Here is an 18489-nt window from a genome sequence, read left to right on the forward strand (position 1 = left end):
CACCAGCTACAATAAAAACACCACGCGGTTGTTTTGTCATGTGACTGCTGGAATGTAAACAGCAGCAACAGAAACACTGGTGAACTCTCTGTGCGGATAATATGGTCGACATCTTAACAATAAAAATTCCACATCTGGGGAACAATGACCATCCACTTTAACTGCGTTTGAGCACCAAGCATCATTGATGTAAACACAGAGTCTGTGTGTATATATATATATATATATATATATATATATATATATATATATATATATATATGTAAATAATGTCTATTTTATCCAGACAAATAACCACGAAGGAACCATTAGTGAACATTATGACTATTCAAGTTCCTTGACTAAATGTTATACTTTTATTTTGAAGGAAGTATCACCGAACGTCCGGTTTGATGAAAGCTTACTTCATGGTGGGCGGCCCACTAGTGACGTCACGCAAGCCCAGCATGGAAATACATTGAGCAGCAGGAGTATGACATAATGAAGAGCTCTATGGAAACACTGAAGCTGCAGCTGTTCTGAGGTCAGTTTACAGCTCAGGTCACAGGCTCAGCTAACAACAACACACTGCAGTGTTTCTACGAGCTGAGCAGGTTGTTACGGAACAGCGGCCTCTGCTGGCTGAATGACGGCAGTACAAATATTCACCACAACAGGAAGTGTTGGCCTTTATTTCTGTACAGTGAAAGATTTTTACTGTTCAGATTCTTTATACAGATTTAAAGCTTTCTGTAGCATTCGGAAAACTTCTTATTTTTGTTCAGAGCAACAGTCCACAGTTTGGTCTGGATGACTCAGACACCCGTGGACGGATTATGAGAAAGACTCCCAGACTGAAAGAGACACGAAAGGACGACAAACAACACGGCTGCGTTTTTCACGTCTTAATAATCCCAAAGATGAGTTAAGATGTGTTAATGTAACGTCAGATGTGGAGACTTAACGCCATTGTAATGTGCAGCGGTCAAGTTTACAGGATGAGAGTCCGTGTCGGGGCGTCCCGGCCTGTTGACGAGGCTGCAGACGGGAAGAAGCTGTCCTGGTCTTGATGGAGGACGGGAGAGTCTGAAACACTTTGTGTCCAGGGTGGGAGGGGTCAGCCACAACCTGTCCTGCTCGCCTCAGGGTCCTGGAGACGTGCAGGTCCTGGAGGGGTACAGGTCCTGGAGGGGTACAGGTCCTGGAGGTGTACAGGTTCTACAGGTCCTGGAGGCGAGCAGGTCCTGGAGGCGTGCAGGTCCTGGAGGCGGGCAGGTCCTGGAGGGGTACAGGTCCTGGAGGGGTACAGGTCCTGGAGGCGTGCAGGTCCTGGAGACGTGCAGGTCCTGGAGGGGTACAGGTCCTGGAGGCGTACAGGTTCTACAGGTCCTGGAGGCGAGCAGGTCCTGGAGGCGGGCAGGTCCTGGAGGCGGGCAGGTCCTGGAGGCGTGCAGGTCCTGGAGGCGTACAGGTCCTGGAGGTAAGGTAGACTGCAGACAGTCACCTTCTCTGCGGAGCGAACGATACGCTGCAGTCCTCGTCCTCGGCGGTGGCAGCAGCGTACCAGATGGTGACGGAGGAGGGGAGGATGGACTCGATGATGGCGGTGTAGAAGTGCACCATCATCGTCTTTGGCAACTTCTTCAGCTGCCGCAGGAAGTACGTCCTCTGCTGGGCTGATGTTCAGCTCCCACCTGAGGTCCCGGGTGATGATGGTGTCCAGGAAGCGGAAGGACTCCACAGTGTGGACAGGGGAGTCACACCGGGTGATGGGGGGCGGGCGGGGCTGGGCTCTTCCAGTAATCCACAACCATCTTTAGAGCGCCGAGCTGCAGGTTGTTCTGGCTGCACCAGGTCACCAGGTGGTCAGTCTCTCACCTGTAGCCGGACTCATCCCCACCAGAGACGAGCCCAGTGAGGGTGGTGTCGTCAGGAGCTTGACGGACTGGTGACTGGAGGTGCAGCTGTTGGTGCTCAGGGAGAAGAGCAGGGGGGAAAGGACGCAGCCTTGGGGGGGAACCGGTGCTGATGGTCCGGGAGTCAGAGACAGGTTTCCCCAGCCTCACGTGCTGCTTCCTGTCAGACAGGAAGTGATCCAGCTGCAGGTGGAGTCAGGTGCACTCAGCTGGGAGAACGTGCCGGGATGATGGTGTTGAAGGTGGAGCTAAAATCCACAAACAGGATCCTGGCATTGGTTCCTGAAGAGTCCAGGTGCTGGAGGGCCATGTTTACTGCAGGGGGTCCAGGAGAGGGTCGGGTTGGATTTGAGGTGCACAAGGCGCTCAAATGACTTCATTACCACAGAGGTCAGGTCCTTGGTTTTTTAGGGACGGAGATGATGGTGCAGGTGTTGAAGCAGCCTGGTACGTCTCCAGTGAGGTGAAAAATAACAATTATTACTATTACCATCATGAAACCGTACGTGTGATACCACAGGTTCTGAGACGAAGATCAAATGTTAAATTAAGTGAATGTTTCTTATGTAACAGAAACACCATTCGTTACTGATGCAATCAGATCTGCCTTACATATGTATAGACATAAACTCTCCCATAGGCACATTACAAATACACATATGTAAATTAGGTTTTATTATATGACCCTTCTGGTTTTGCGTGAGCACTGATTTGGTGATGTGCGGGTCAGTTTTTAGAATCGAGGTCATTGGTTGCTAGTAAGTAACGTGAGGTCAGAAACAGACCAGCAGCTGCTAAAACATCTAGTTTAAATAGTTGTTAACAAGGTTCAGGAGTCTGGAGAGGCTTTGAGTCACATTACCATCGACATGTTCTGGGACCGTACCTGAGCTCACCTGCTGAACGGACTCCCTGCTGGGTGCACTGCTGCTGCTCTGAACCCCGTCTGTTGGTCAGATAACATGCACATATTTGTGGCTGAAACACTGTGTTTCTGTGTTTGTCTTAATTTTATTATTACACACTGATTGTGCAGTTTGTGTGGTGTCGGTGCAGTTCGGTCATCGTCCAGCAGGTGGAGGTGTTTCTCTACATTTTGAGTCTGGACAGCTTACAGTGTGATTGCATAAGAAAAGTGATGAAACAGCCTGAAACACACACACACACACACACACACACACACACAGAGACACACGCACACACGCAGACACACACACGCACACACACAGAGACACTCACACACACACACACAAACACACACACAGAGACATGCACGCACACACACACACACAAACACACACAGAGACATGCACGCACACACACACACAAACACACACAGAAACATGCACGCACACACACACACACACACACACATGCACATACACACACACACACACAGAGACATGCACGCATACACGCACACACACACACAGAGACACACACACGCACACACACAGAGACACGCACACACACACACACACACACAAACACACACACAGAGACATGCACGCACACACACACACACATACACACACAGAGACATGCACGCACACACACACAAACACACACAGAGACATGCACGCACACACACACACACACACACACACAGAGACATGCACGCACACACACAAACACACGCACGCACCCACAATCAATCAATCAACCCTGGTAATGATGTCATGTGCCAGCACAGCCAATCAGTGACGAATTTAATCCGTCCAGTCAGGTAACAGAACTGTGACTCTTCCTTGAAAACGTTCCTGCTGTTGCAGATGAGTTGTATACAATCGTAAAGTGGAGGTGACGGAGTTGAAGTGAAGACAAACTTGTGATTTAGGCTTCGCGTCGGATCAAAGACTTCGGCCGGTCAGTGATGGACCAAAGCTGCTCTCCGCGTCCTGGAACAACCCTCGGCTTCTTTATCCAGCTGATCTGAAGACATTAAACAGACGGACGCTGACACTAAAATATCCTCCAGTAGACAACAATGACTGTTTGTGCAGGAGTTAATCACATGATCTCCCTCTCTGACCTCTGAGGTAAAAACTGGACGTGAACTTCAGAGCCTGGACCTGTTGGGGTTTCAGCTCTGCAGCGCTGAACCTGCCCAAAAGTGACTCAGTGATTCATGACGTTTCAACTCTGCCGCTATGAGCCACGGTTGCCACGGTTACTGGCTCCGACTCCATCCCAGAGTTTCAACAGAGTGAACGTTTGCAGCTGTTTTGGTTGGACGTTCTCGTTCTCCTGCTCTCAATTTAAATTTTGTTAACTTCTCTGAGCTCCACCCGGCTGGACTGTAACACACAGTCACACTGGGACTCCACCAGTTTAACCACAGCCTTCTGCACTGTGACCACACACTCCCAGAGGAGACACCCTGAAGAGGTTCCTCTCCAGTGACAGGGAAGTGTTTATCATGTCTTACTCAGCAGTTTCTGTACGGAAAGGAGGAGGTACGGGAGGAAAGGAGGAGGTAAGGGAGGAAAGGAGGAGGTAAGGAAGGAAAGGAGGAGGTAAGGGAGGAAAGGAGGAAAGAAGGAGGTAAGGGAGGAAAGGAGGAGGTAAGGAAGGAAAGGAGGAGGTAAGGAAGGAAAGGAGGAGGTAAGGGAGGAAAGGAGGAAAGAAGGAGGTGAGGGAGGAAAGGAGGAGGTAAATAAGAACATGGGAAGTTGAGGAAGGAAAGGAGGAGGTAAGGAAGGAAAGAAGGAGGTACAGGAGGAAAGGAGGAGGTAAGGAAGGAGGAGGTAAGGGAGGAAAGGAGGAGGTAAGGAAGGAAAGGAGGAATGAAGGAGGTAAGGGAGGAAAAGAGGAGGTAAGGGAGGAAAGGAGTAGGTAAATAAGAACATGAGAAGTTGAGGAAGTAAAGGAGGAGGTAAGGAAGGAAAGGAGGAGGTAAGGGAGGAAAGGAGGAAAGAAGGAGGTGAGGGAGGAAAGGAGGAGGTAAATAAGAACATGGGAAGTTGAGGAAGGAAAGGAGGAGGTAAGGAAGGAAAGAAGGAGGTACAGGAGGAAAGGAGGAGGTAAGGAAGGAGGAGGTAAGGGAGGAAAGGAGGAGGTAAGGAAGGAAAGGAGGAAAGAAGGAGGTAAGGGAGGAAAAGAGGAGGTAAGGGAGGAAAGGAGTAGGTAAATAAGAACATGAGAAGTTGAGGAAGTAAAGGAGGAGGTAAGGAAGGAAAGAAGGAGGTACAGGAGGAAAGGAGGAGGTAAGGAAGGAGGAGGTAAGGGAGGAAAGGAGGCGGTAAGGAAGGAAAGGAGGAGGTAAGGAAGGAAAGGAGGAAAGAAGGAGGTAAGGGAGGAAAGGAGGAGGTAAATAAGAACATGGGAAGGTGAGGAAGGAAAGGAGGAGGTAAGAGAGGAAAGGAGTAAATAAGGAAGGAAAGGAGGAGGTAAGGAGAAAAAGAAGGAAGGGAGGAGGTAAGGAAGGAAAGGAGGATTATAGAAGGTAGTTAGGATGTAGGAAAGGAAAGGAGGATGTAAGGAAGGACATGATAGGAGGTTCTTTACAGTGGACTCTGCTGCACAGGCTCTTGGTATCCCATCATGCCTCTGGCTGCATGAGTGAGAGGTCAAAGGTCAAAACATCCTTCCCTTTTAATCAGCTTAGTCAGAATTTAAACAGAAGATTCTCCCCAAAACGTTCTTCTGTCTTCTAGTTTGTTCGGACTAAATGTTTCTGCAGGTTCTGAATGTTTGGATCCACCTTTATTTTCTCGGCAGGTTACCTGTTGAAGTGAAATCACTCCTTTCCTGTTTCCTGGTGTCTTTCGTGACCCTCGTCTTATCACAGCTCTGTGTTAAACTGATATGATCCTGAACCAACACAATGTATCAGTCTTATCTTTGGGCAGGTGTCCAGGTGTGTCAGCTGGGCGGGGCTACATAGCTGCAGCTCAGGGACTGCACCGCAGGTAACTCAGACAGTACAGGTTCAGCTGTAATAAAAAACTGACTGTAGGGGGCCATTTTAAAAACTCCCTGTTGGTGCATTCAAAGACACGGAAAAGTTTCCTTTTAATGCAACAAACAACAAATCCCAGTCTTCTTGTCTCAGCGTCCATGTTTGCTCTTTGTTTCTCCTCTGAGTTTGATTTGCTGACATCATCAGTGTTGTTTTTGGCAGCGGACCATCAAATGTTGGACACTGAAGTGTCCTTAAACGCCCCACACAGACAAGTTTCAAAATGGCTCCTGTCTGCAAAAGCAGTAGAAAATTATGTGAAACGATAATGATAAAAACTAAGTTGACTGAATGGGAGCTGGTCTTTGATACCTGCACAAAAAAAACACACAACTTAGATTAAACTTGGAATAAACTTAATGAGCTTTGAATTGTTATTAATGTGGCAGCAGACAGGAGTGCAGAGAAGCTGTGTTGTCTCTTGTCTTGAGTAAAACTGGAGTTTGATGAGACTTCTTCATGGCTTGAAAAGAAGAAAACTACAGTCCATTTATGGTGTCTTCATATGAAAACGGGTCGGTACGCTGCTCTGTGATCTAGAAATAGAAAATAAATATGAATTATTTATAAAAACTGAAATGGTTATATCAGAACGGGGTGGATTATTATTATTATTATTTATTTCTTATTTGATGAAGCAGAAAAAACATAGGAGATTAAAAGAGATGAAACATGGAAACAGTTTCTTCTGTCCCTGAGGACGGAGTTTGATAACAGCTCTACATCTAGATCACTAACTGCAGCATCGTGTTATTGTTGTCCTCATCACCACGGTAACCTTAGCCTGAGTGATGCAATACTTGCGAAGGCTAATGTTAAGATAAATGATAAAAATAAATAAGATAAACGATAAAATATGATGAAACTGACATGCTGAAATGAAGAGTTCCTCTCTGTGACCTACAGGGGGCGACATCCATCCACTGACAGTCAGCTGACTGAACAGAACATGACATAATCAACATTCAGCCTGTGAAAAGGATCATGTTTCAGTTATCAATGAGGATCTTTAAAGAAACTTTAAAGATCATTTTCCTGAATTTGCCTCAGCAGCCAGATTTTGTGTTGAATGCCGAGTGAGCGTCTCTCTCTCCTACTTTAACTGAAAACTGTAGTTTACATTGAAGTATTAATTTACCCCCCCCCCCCATAAAACTCTGCTAGGGGGTTCTAGTCGCCCTCTGTGAGGTTCTAGCGGTGACAACTATCTAGAGGTCCGACTGGTGGTTCTAGTTGAGTTCTAGGAGGTAACTTGACTGACAGTGTTCTAGTGTTCCCTTGTTAGGTATTTGTGGTCAATTTCTACAGCTGCATTAGTAGGTTCTACGGGTCACTGAGGATGTTCTAGGGGTCCTTTAGATGGTTCTGGTGTTTCTGTAGGAAGTTCTAGTGGTCACTGAGAAGGTTATAGGGGTCTAAGAGTGTTCCATTAAGAGGTTCTAGAGGTCATTTAGGAAGTTATTTTGGTCACCGAAGAGGTTCTGGAGGTTTTACGATGTTCCTTTATGTATGATGTTCTCGGATAATTGAGGAGGTTCTGGAGGTCCTTTAGGAGGTTCTTGTGGTGATTGATAAGCTATGGAGATCATTTAGGAAGCTCTAGAGGTCATTGAAGAGGTTCTGGAGGTCTTTCTAGTGTTTACTGGGAAGGTTATTTAGGTCCTTTAGGTGGTTCTAGTGTTCCTTTAGGAGGTTCCTGTGGTCACTGAGGAGGTTCTAGGTGGTCCCAGTAGTTGTCCTTTCGGTGGTTGGACACCTGGTGCACCAGGACGGCCCACAGTGACAGGGTCAGAGGTCACAGCACCGAGACAAGAAGAACCAGGATGATGATGATGATCAACAGAGAAGCGACTGAGGACTAACTGAACCATCTCAGTTCCTGTTCCTTTCGGTTCCAACCAGCACCTTTAACCTCCAGCATCCATCGTGCTGAGCCAGCAGTTTCAGCTAAATCACCCCTCGAGCAGAGCGTGTCACATCAGCTCGCCAGCCGTTTCACAATCGCTGTATTGGTCCGGTTTCTAGAGAGAAGACAAAAATACACACAGAGCGATCAGATAAACTGAGCGTCCTGTCAGGCGGGAGGGGGGAGAGGAGGCGTTATGCAAGCTCTGCTGAACTGTGTGGGGAGGACAAGACGAGTGATGGACGGCCTGCAAACTGTGGACGGACCCCCTCACGACCACCACCTCCTCGCAGAGGCCCTGAGTGCTGAGGGGGGACAGTACGGTCCCATCACTGCATGATGCACGGTTTAGTTTTAACAGTTACTGTTTACATGATTACTAGTGATATGCTACATCTATCTATTTATATAATTAAAATACAAACATGTGGAAGTCTGTAATTGTTAGGTTAAGTTACAATCTTTTTAAAGAAATATTTACAGTTGGGCATTTTTTTCAGTCAAAACTTCTCAGTGTATGTACACTCAGTAACTGCCTCTCACAGTTAGTGGTAGAGTCCGCTGCGTGTGCATGGGATTCGAGTTGCCGACCTACACGTGAGGGATTCACAGGAAACGTTGCAGCATGAACGTTAGTTACTGAACATTACTGAGCTTTTATTGCTGCTGCTGCTTCACATCAAAGCCTTCCACCAGCAAACAAGTTGGAGGCATTTCTAGGAAATGTCAACGAGGCTAGCAGTACTTTGGTAGCAGTGCTACTGTTCACAAAAAATATGGACATTTTCAATACAATTCAAAATATTCGTCTCTCAAGGAACAATTTGAGGCCATCGATTATTTCTTATTTTAGCTTTAGCTTTTATTTCATCAAAGCACTCTACAATGTGCCTCTCAGAGTGAAGGCGGGATAATTCTCTGTGGGTGACGCCTATCTCATTTCATCCATTGTTAGTAGTATTGCAAATAGTTCGTTTTCAATGTCATGTTGATATTTGGGATCAGTTATTCGAGTCTGGTCTGCTCGGCTCAGTTGTGAGGAGCGTTGGAGTGTTTAATTGTCCTGTCCTCTCCAAAAGAACGACAGCAGACGTTACAGCAAAGTAACATCTGTTTGTGTTCAAGTGACAGCCCCCTCTAGAGGCCACGGGAGTTATGAGGGCAGCAAAGGAGGAGGTCAGGTGACGTTGTTATAGAGGTCGGGGTGGATGGATGGGTCAACGAAACATCAGACTTTCACACCAGAGACTGCCATTCACTTCCTGTTTCCTACCAACAGTCAACGTTGGCTTCTTTTAACCATGACCGCCATTGTGTAACCATGACGACGAAGGTCCCCTAACCTTAGCAAAGTAGTCATTTTAACCCAAACCAGTTTCCCTAAACCTAACCAAACCTTAACCAATAGTGCTGTCACATCTTCAAACTGATTTATTTTCAAAAATTGATTTCTAACAGTTGTGAAAGACAGACAGATGATGTCGTCCTGCCGATGGAGACGTCAGATCAGAAAACACCTGTACGTGTCCTTCTAAAGGGCTCGGACAAACGGCGAATTGTTTGATTTGGAGGACTTGTTGGTTTTATTTCTTCCCACACACCCACATCTCTTTCAAAGTTTAAGCTCCAGTATCACTGATGGACAGTCGTGAACAGTGAGTCAGGTGTGTTCATCATACCTGTGTGTGTGGAATTTCCAGTGTCTCTTTGATTGACAGGTGCTTTTAAATGGAGGAGTACATGTTGCTGTTGAACCGTAGAGCCATTTTTCCACTGTGTTGTTGTGGAGCGTTCACGCCTCTGTGACTGTAATCTGATCCCAGCCAACCTGAGCCAAAAAAAAAAAAAAAAAAAAATAAAACAACACCAGATAGAAACTGCATCTGTGCTCAGTCATGATGAGTGTGAACCTGCAGCTGGTCTGAGGCCAGGTATTCTCTGGCTGCAGGATTAAAACAACAGCGAGTGACAGAAAGCAGACTTTTATGGCTCTCTGCTGGCTGTAAATCTCTCCATCAACGGGACCTTCATTGATAAAACACAAACCAGTACAGACTAGAAAAGTCTCGCATAGGTGAGTCTGCGTCATCCGGCAGGTGCGCTGTGCTATTTTAAAGGTGTGATGATAAACATTTAACACTAATAAGTCATTAGCACATTCATTTAGAGACATTAGTGTAATAATTATAAACTACTCCAGGTAAGTGAAGAGTCCCTGCCCAACAACAGCTGGAGTCAGACTCCTGATGAATGGCACTCCTGAGTACCACGGCTTGAGTCCGTCCAGGTGCCGACACTGGTCCGACACTGGTCCGACACTTTGACTTGAACTGGCTTCCTCGGACACCATGAAAACTGGCTGTTACAGGTCAGGTTAGCCAGATGTGGACCCAAAAGCACAAACAGAGGTCATGTTTCTTTCAGCTAAAGATAATCTCGAAAGTTAGGTCATTTTTATCAATTATTGCTGATTTACAAAAAGTTGTACATGCTTGTATCTGCTGCCGGCTTGATTACTGCAACGCACTTTATTCACGTATCAGCCAGAGCTCCTTCCCCCGTCTCCAGCTGGTACGAAACGCTGCTGCTGCACTCATCACAGGGACAGAGAGGCACGGTCACATCCCCCCTGTGCTGGCCTCCCTACACTGGCTCCCTGTTAGAGTTCGAAGAGATTTGGAAATTTCATTGCTCATTTTCAGGCCTTAAACGGCCTCAGATTTACTGACCTGGTATGTGCCCTCTGGACCACTGAGCTCCCCGGACTCTGCTGGGTACCACCAGGTCTCAGTTTGTGACAAAGGGTGATCGGACTTTTGCTATTAGAGCAAAAACTCGACAGGGCACCTTTAAGACAAAGTAGAGAGGTTGATCCTGAGGATGAAGATGGTGCAGGTGTCACCATGACGACCGGGAACCATTAGCAGCCTCTCCACTGGATTTAATTGAGTGGTTTGCAAACGTTTCATGATGCAGAGAGCTCTGAATCAACATAAAAAATAAAGATTTTATATTCCATGTGAGTGTGATATATTCTCTTGTCTATAAGTGATGAGTTAATGACGGCGTGAGTCAGCTGTGTTTAAATCCTCCTGTGTTTTAAAGTGTGTAGTCGGTTTAACATCATGGTTAGGTTAGTTTCACCTGCCGGTTACCTGCTAACAGAGCCTGAAGCGTCAGTGCTGTTACTCCGGTTACCTGCAGGTTAATACACCTTGAACTCTGATTTAGGTTAAACTGCTGTTTGTTTTAAAATGTTTGAGATGTCCACACTTGATTTTAACAGACACCTGACAGCCAATCAGAGACGAGTATTTTCCGTGGCCGCGGTACAACAGAATATTAAGATAAGTCGGAGCTCTGCTGACAGATTCCTGTAACGTCTGTTAAATAACTGCGTCTTGATTCATCGCGTCGTTCGGAAGAGGTGATTAAAAACACAACCTCTTCATGGCCAATAGAGTCCGATCCATTCTCACCCAAGTGAAACGTGGCACGACGCCTCGCTCATCAGAGGTGATGATGTGGTGGAGTTATGCAACAGGCCGTTCTCACGCTGCGAGCTCGACATGAAGCCGGACGACGTCTGAAAACAATGTTCAGTTTGCTCCTCGGCGTGCTGCCAGTTCACCTGAGGAGGACGACGTTCAGCTCCTTTAACAAGTGTCAAAGGTGTGTGTGTTTGTGTGTGTGTACTTCTGTTACATCATGAGATGCCACGGCCTGGCGGAGAGCTGGTGTTGAGCAGCAGCATGCCTCCTGCCGCTGTGTGATGTTCCTTAGTGTTTTTTCACACCTTGGGCCTGACTCCCCCCGCCCCCCCCCGACAGGCTCTCTTAACTGTTGGCAGGGGTCGGGTGTGTTTGTTTTAACCTGTTTGCAGCAGAGGAGGGGTGGGGCTTTCACACTCTTTGCCTCTGATGTTCTTCATCATTTCAGGCTCCACAGAGCTGATAACTGGAGACGTTTACTGAGTAGATCTGGAACAAGCTGTGGATCACGGCCTGGTGTAAAAGGAGCAGGTACAGGTTTTACTCTCCAGGAGCTTCGCTGGCTGCAGCTGTCGACGAGGACTGAAACTTTACAGGAAACTGAAACACTTCAGGCTTCAGATTCTCCCTCCATGTATACAATAAACCAGTACACTCATACAGCAGTGTTCAGTAATACTGCAGCAGTGTACAGTAATACTGCAGTAATACTGCAGTGTTCAGTAATACTACAGTGTACAGTAATACTGCAGTAATACTGCAGCAATACTGCAGTAATACTGCAGTGTTCAGTAATACTACAGTGTACAGTAATACTGCAGTATTACTGCAGCAATACTGCAGTAATACTGCAGTGTTCAGTAATACTACAGTGTACAGTAATACTGCAGTAATACTGCAGTGTACAGTAATACTGCAGCAGTGTACAGTAATACCACAGTAATACTACAGTAATACTACAGCAGTGTACAGTAATACTACAGTGTACAGTAATACTACAGCAGTGTACAGTAATACTACAGTAATACTGCAGTAATACAGCAGTAATACTGCAGTGTACTGTAATACTACAGTAATACTACAGTGTACAGTAATACTGCAGTAATACTACAGTAATACTGCAGTAATACAGCAGTAATACTGCAGTGTACTGTAATACTACAGTAATACTACAGTGTACAGTAATACTGCAGTAATACTACAGTAATACTACAGTAATACTACAGTTATGCTGCTGTGTTCAGTAATACTACAGTAATACAGCAGTAATACTGCAGTAATACAGCAGTGTTCAGTAATACTACAGTAATACTACAGTAATACTGCAGTGTTCAGTAATACTGCAGTAATACAGCAGTGTTCAGTAATACTACAGTAATACAGCAGTGTTCAGTAATACTGCAGTAATACAGCAGTGTTCAGTAATACTGCAGTAATACTACAGTAATATTACAGTAATACTACAGTTATGCTGCTGTGTTCAGTAATACTACAGTAATAAAGCAGTAATACTGCAGTGTACTGTAATACTACAGTAATACTGCAGCAGTGTACAGTAATACTACAGTGTACTGTAATACTACAGTGTACTGTAATACTACAGTAATACTGCAGTATTACTGCAGCAATACTGCAGTAATACTGCAGTGTTCAGTAATACTACAGTGTACAGTAATACTGCAGTAATACTGCAGTGTACAGTAATACTGCAGCAGTGTACAGTAATACCACAGTAATACTACAGTAATACTACAGCAGTGTACAGTAATACTACAGTGTACAGTAATACTACAGCAGTGTACAGTAATACTACAGTAATACTGCAGTAATACAGCAGTAATACTGCAGTGTACTGTAATACTACAGTAATACTACAGTGTACAGTAATACTGCAGTAATACTACAGTAATACTGCAGTAATACAGCAGTAATACTGCAGTGTACTGTAATACTACAGTAATACTACAGTGTACAGTAATACTGCAGTAATACTACAGTAATACTACAGTAATACTACAGTTATGCTGCTGTGTTCAGTAATACTACAGTAATACAGCAGTAATACTGCAGTAATACAGCAGTGTTCAGTAATACTACAGTAATACTACAGTAATACTGCAGTGTTCAGTAATACTGCAGTAATACAGCAGTGTTCAGTAATACTACAGTAATACAGCAGTGTTCAGTAATACTGCAGTAATACTACAGTAATATTACAGTAATACTACAGTTATGCTGCTGTGTTCAGTAATACTACAGTAATAAAGCAGTAATACTGCAGTGTACTGTAATACTACAGTAATACTGCAGCAGTGTACAGTAATACTACAGTGTACTGTAATACTACAGTGTACTGTAATACTACAGTAATACTGCAGTAATACTGCAGTGTTCAGTACAGCAGCGGTGGTGTTGGCCCTCGTGTTGCTGCTTGTATTGAACAACACAGCAGGGAGTTGAACCCGCGACTCTGGCAGCATGTTAACGGCAGTCTCCGTGGGTCACCACTCAGAGGGGGTCGCTCACGGCTCCGCCACCTTCCCCCCACATCCTCAGCCAATCAGAGAGCAGACCAAGTGGGTGAAGGGTGGCGGTTGGCCTGCTCGGCTCGCTGCTGTTGCTCAACCCTCCTGCTCGGCCAGGCCTCCTTCCTCCGCTCCGACCGCCTCCTCCGCTCCCGCACACCCAGCGCCAGCTCGCCGCAGAGCTGCGTCTCCCCGGCCGCCCCAGCGCGCCAAGCTGCCCGGTGTGTGTGTGTGTGTTTCTGGCGCTGCTCGGCCCGCTCGCCGCCTCCACGCTCCCCGGAGGAGGAGTTTCAAAACCTGCTGATGCAACGACCGGCGGAGTTACTGCAGCTCCATCGCACCGCTGGACACATGGAGACAGTGATTAATGAAGCGACTGTGCGTGTTGGGACTCACCCCCTCCCCCCCGTCTGAGGACAAACCTCCAGTCCCCCCCAAGATTAACTAACGTTAGGGTGCAGACTAACCCCCAGGCAGACACGGCTCTTTGAGGGTTAAGGCTTGGTTTAAGATTCAGGTTAAAGTCAGGCATTATGTCAATGACTGTCCCCACAGGGATAGTGAAACAAACGTTAAATAATTGATATAAAAGGCATTTTAATAAGCTACCCTGTCATACAGAAGAACTTCATTAAAAACAATTACTGTAGTACAAGCTGAATAGTTGGTTTGATAACTTTATTAAATCAGGACTTGAGTGTTTGTGACTTCCTGTGTAAACTGGGATCTCAGGTGAGGTGCAGGTCATCTCGAACCAGCCTCAGAGGTCACGACCGCAGTCTGGCATTCACATCATGAAGTGCTCTGTAAACACATGTTGATCACTGGTCAGCCCCCACATGCTCACCCACAGCGCAAATTCTCATTCTTTACTTCTCATGGTTTTGTCCCAGTCTAACACAGCACAGTGGGGCTTTATGATTCATGAGTTTCCTCGCTGACCACAGCGCTCCCATGATGCTCTAAATTCTGTTTGACAGGCTTTCCCACCTCATACATGAACAAACTTCTGCTCCCTGCGAATATATTGGCAAGAAAACGGTCCACTGTTCGAGGCCGCCACGAAACATGAGCTGCAGTTTCTCCGACTTGACTCAGTTCAGTTCCATGCCCAGTAAAATACTAACATTTCTTTTTCCTAAAGAGCGCTGAGGAGGGACTCTCTGTAGCAGGCATCTCTTTGGCTCCTCCAGGGCGCTCCAGCTGAGAGTGCTGCCCAGAATCAGATGCTGTACTCGGGTACACACTGCAGAATACCTGCACGGAGGAAACTTTATCAGAGGGGATCTCTGCTTGTTATGGTGCGTCAAGCAGCAGAGTAGGACCCAAACGCAGACTAGCAGGTAGAGCTGGTGCAGATCAATGATTTATTAACAAACAAACAAAATAAAAAGGCTTACACTGAATTGGCAATCAAAAGCAACTCTCGAAAAGGTAGTCCAACCGTGAGCAGGCAAAACCCAGACAGGCAAGGAACACAAAGACCGCAGACCTCAGCAGTAACCAGGGCACTCGACAAAGATACAGGACGGACTGACAACTGAACAAAACAAGGACACAGACTTAAATACACTCAGGTTAGGGAGACAACGAGACACAGGTGAAAACAATGAAAGCAATCCAAGACAGGAAGCGAAACTAAAAGACACTTGAGGGAAGGAGACTATTTCAAAATAAAACAGGAAATAACAGAACCATGAACTGCTGTTGGGAGGTGAATCTTTTTAAACATCTAGTTCTGCTCTTGTTTCAGTTTCCTCAACAGTCAGACGTAGCTTAGCGATGGAGCACAAAAGCATAAAACCTGAGTGCTCTGCATCGCAGTGGCCCGGGTGGATAAGGTGCAGCTGCAGTTGGAATCTGGTCGCTACCTTTGTTGAACGCTCCTCTCTCTCCCCTCGTTTCCTGTCTGCTTTCAAGCCTCTCAGCAGAAAAGAATGTCAATAATGGTCGAGTCTGTAAAACCCTGGATTATGTTCAGTGACAATGTTCTTAAAATTCTGGTTTTCTGCGCTCCACTGGGTCGTGACAGTGTGCCATTGGTTACCTCGCGGCAAAGGTGGGGAGACCAGACAGCCGATGTCTCGTGAGGTTTTTTCAGAAGTTTGTCATTTTGGAAACTTTGATTACTGACAACTTTCTCGGGACACTCAGTACATGTCAGTGCTGCGTAGTGTATGTAAAACTGGTTTCAGAATGAGTGTTGTGAAGGAGCTGTGTAGGTTTTTAAGTAAGCTGTATTTTCTAACTAAATGGCTAAACTGTAACATTACTGAGGTTAGATATGTTGGGAACTGATATTAAACACATTAAAGGGCCAAACTGGAACTTTTGTGGAGGAACGACAAGTTTGTTTCTTCTAACGTCTCAGAAATAGTTTAGCTCTGATTTAGTTTACAGTGTCCACATGTTTAAGTTTAAACAAGGTTTAAATTAGTTAGCCATTCTGACAAAAAATAGTTAATGTACTTGGTTAATAAACATAAATGATTGAACGTTGACATTATAGTTGTTTTTATATTTAATTTTATTTGTTAAATGTGAATTGTGTTAATTGTAACTACATCATTGAATGTAGATTTGATGCAATACACAAAAAAGAAGAGTTGGTAAAAATGTTAAAGATGAACTATTATAGATATTATAGTTCAGTTTAATGAAGTCTGGTATAATTCATACGCTGACTAATAAAGTTGGTTGAACTCATTTTCATGGCTTTTTCATGTTGGCTCCACCCAATTTTTTGTCTCACAGTTGCTGTAAATTATTTAGTTCTCCCAACTCAAAATGCCAAAAGTTCCCTTCACGAAAATGTTAGAGTTAGATTAAAGTTTTTACAGTGAATCTCTGTCAGCTGATGATCAAACAGCAGCCGCTGGTGGAGATGTTTTATTAAACTGATCAGGATCTTAAGCATTTGCATTCAGCCACAGCGAGTCATGTGAAATATGTGTTTATCAGTCTGTATTGTTTATGATGTTGATTCAGGTCGGGATGTGCTGCTTTATGTGCCAAATTAAAATGGAGTGGAAACCATGCCCAGCTGGCACATACTGTATCAGCACTGTGCAGGTCCAGGAGCACAAAAAAACCCAAAACAGCAAAGAAGAAGCACAATTTCAGAAAGAGGTTCTCCAACAACAGCAAGAGCAGCCATCACTACGCACAGCTGTGGCTTTTTACAGCTTCACATGTGCCTGTAACAAAAGAAGTGCTGTCTCAGTCATCATCATCAAATTTAAGAGGTAATCAGTGATAGCGCTCGTATGGAAACAGACTTCATAAAGTGCTTAACAATAAAGGATAAAATGAAAAGATCATAAATAATAGTTTCCTTTAGGCAATATTATTAGGAAATTCAATTCAATTTTATTTATATAGCGCCAATTCATAACAGAAGTTATCTCATTGCACTTTTCCTGTAGAGCAACCTCCACACTCCATAAACTTTCATTGTTATGCGGATGATACCCAATTATATCTATCGATCAAGCCAGATGAAACTAATCAGTTAACTAAACTTCAAGCATGCCTTAAGGACATAAAGACCTGGATGACCTGCAATTTTCTGATGTTAAACTCAGACAAAACAGAAGTTATTGTACTTGGTCCCAAACACCTCCGAGACACATTATCTAAAGATATAGTTACTCTAGATGGCATTGCCCTGGCCTCCAGCAGCACCGTAAGGAACCTCTGAGTTATCTTTGATCAGGATTTATTCTTTAACTCTCTCATGAAACAAACTTCAAGGACTGCCTTCTTTCACCTACGTAACATTGCAAAAATCAGGCACATCCTGTCTCAAAATGATGCCGAAAAACTAGTCCATGCATTTGTTACTTCTAGGCTGGACTACTGCAATTCCTTATTATCAGGCTGCCCGAATAAGTCCCTTAAGACTCTCCAGTTGATCCAGAATGCTGCGGCACGTGTACTGACAAGAACCAGGAAAAGAAATCATATTTCTCCAATATTAGCTTCTCTGCACTGGCTCCCTGTAAAATCCAGAATAGAGTTTAAAATCCTTCTCCTCACCTACAAAGCTCTTAATGTTCTGGCACCATCGTATCTTAAAGAGCTCATAGTACCTTATTACCCGACAGGAACACTATTATTTTATTAATATTAATATTAATATTACCACTACCATTACATTATTATTTTAAAATTGTAGGTGGAATTTGCATTGTGCAGGGTTTGTGTGCATCGTTGATACATCTGATCGCTGATGTGTTTGGTAACAGATTGAAATGTCACCGTCTTTTCTCCGTAGTTTTAACTCTGCCCTGTTTGCAGCTACAATATCCAAATTCAGCTCTGTGATTCCATGAATTTCATCTCGTCTAGTTGTGTTAGACTATAAGATGTTTGTACAGCAAGACAACTAAACCACATACAGGACAAGATGCACAACAACAACTGAGTCGAGCAGAACTGAATCTAGGTCTGGGCAAACAGATATTATACATATACAAAATTAACTTCATGCCCTCGTTAATGTTCCTTAATGAGATGCATCATTCCCTCATTCACTGTTTGTTCCCTCATTTTGATGATTAATGGGAGCAAATGAGTCACCACGTGTCTGTAATTCAATCAAATGTTACACTGTGCTCATTCAGACAGTTTTAATTTACTTCCCATAATTAATTTAATTCACTTGCATGTAATAATTCATGTTTAAATCATTTGCATCCAATCCAGCAGA

General features: G+C 44.7%; 1 long non-coding RNA gene across 1 annotated transcript; it reads right to left on the bottom strand.

Annotated features, from left to right (window-relative positions):
• Positions 1-5258: 5258 nt before the first annotated feature.
• Positions 5259-11956, bottom strand: LOC122881790. The gene is made up of 3 exons (XR_006379239.1): positions 9442-11956; positions 6727-7877; positions 5259-6392 (listed from the first exon to the last, which is right to left on the bottom strand). It is a non-coding gene; the product is annotated as an uncharacterized LOC122881790 (long non-coding RNA).
• Positions 11957-18489: the final 6533 nt, after the last annotated feature.

The sequence above is a fragment of the Siniperca chuatsi genome, linkage group LG1, assembly GCF_020085105.1.
Source record: "Siniperca chuatsi isolate FFG_IHB_CAS linkage group LG1, ASM2008510v1, whole genome shotgun sequence".
Classification (NCBI taxonomy): domain Eukaryota; kingdom Metazoa; phylum Chordata; class Actinopteri; order Centrarchiformes; family Sinipercidae; genus Siniperca; species Siniperca chuatsi.